Raw genomic sequence first — 1507 nt, 5'->3', positions numbered from 1 at the left:
TAAATGGGGTTGTGAATGATGGTGTTTGGTGAATGCCTATGAATCCAACTTGGCCTGCTGTTAAGAGGAGAGATCTTTAGATCTTGTTGGACTAACCTCATTGCAATCTCGAAGTCCTTCTGGCTGTAGTACTTGACTTGTGCGCGCATAACTTCTATCAGCCTTATGAGCGAGATGGAATAGGTACACCTCTTTTCCATGTAGATGTTAAGTATTTTATGCATGTAAATGACATCATACACACAAAGATTATGAAAGTCAGCGTCTGTGAACTTGTAAAGATTTTCATCCTTCCTTTTCACAACAAATTGAGCAAAATGGATAGACTTCTTCAGCAAAGTCCTTGGAGAGATAGTCGCAAGTGAAGCAATAGGAGTCTCTGTGAAGACTTGCTCACGCGGCCTTGTAAGTCTGGAGAACTTGAATTTGACGAAGGCAGAAGGAATTTCGGTAATCACTGGATCATAAAGAGGTTCAAAGAGGCTCTGTAGGGGGTTTAGGGAATGGAATCTTGCTCATCGACTCAAAGATTTCATCCACCCTTCCTATTGTAGGGTCCTCTGCCATCTTGGGTTCATCCTCTTCTAGTATGGGCATCTAGGTTGACCCCTCTGCAAGAATAGGTTTGACAGATCCTTGCAAAGTGTCGAACGTACCCGTGGACGTTTCTTGGACTGATGGGAGCTTTGATGACGTGCCCTCCACTGCTCTAGGGGGCATGAACATTGGAGCTCTGCCTTTTCTTGCTTGAGCCTCTGCCTTAGACATCTTTAAAACACGTAGCATTTCTGGGTCATCTTTGTATAATTCTTCATTGATTTCAGCCTCTGAGCTTGAAGACGACCCCTTCTATGGTTGCGCTACAACTTTGCCTTTCCCTTTGCCTTGAGGCTCTGGCGTTTTATCCTTTCTGGCTGTTGTAGATTCCATTATTATGATACCTTTGGCAGGAGCAGGCTTCTTTGGCTCTGGTGTCTTCTTCTCCCCCTCATGATGATCATGGTCATCACCTTCATGATCATCATGGTCTTTGGTGACTTCTGCCTTGCATGTAACTTGGGGAGTCTTCTTCAACCTTTGCAGAATCCTTAGTGCAGTCTTCTCCATCAATTCTATGGCATGTTCAGCATTGGAAGTAGCATTGCCAATATCGATTCCTGTAGCCCACCTCATCTTATGCACACAGATGTAGAGGTTGTCACGCAGAGACTCACCCTCTGAGAGAAGCTTCTTAGTGCAATATTGGATAGAGACATTTGTAGCCCGTGCTTCTTTGACTAATTGATCTGTATACTTCGTTACAATACCTCCCAAGATTTTCATCATCGCATCCAGCTCTTTGCGCGTTGCTAAATGGTTGATATTGGCCCTTCAGGAGCTGGAGTCGACGCCATATGTGACCGCAGAGGCAAACATCTGCTTGATCTCATTTTTGAAGTTGGAATAGTCGGTGTAACCCGAAGAGATGAGATCAGCGGCAAATTGTGCAGCAAGTTCTGTCAGCTCG

Source organism: Cynara cardunculus (genome assembly GCF_001531365.2).
Source record: "Cynara cardunculus var. scolymus isolate 2C chromosome LG 13, CcrdV1, whole genome shotgun sequence".
In the NCBI taxonomy this organism is placed as follows: domain Eukaryota; kingdom Viridiplantae; phylum Streptophyta; class Magnoliopsida; order Asterales; family Asteraceae; genus Cynara; species Cynara cardunculus.
This window is presented reverse-complemented; position numbering follows the sequence as displayed.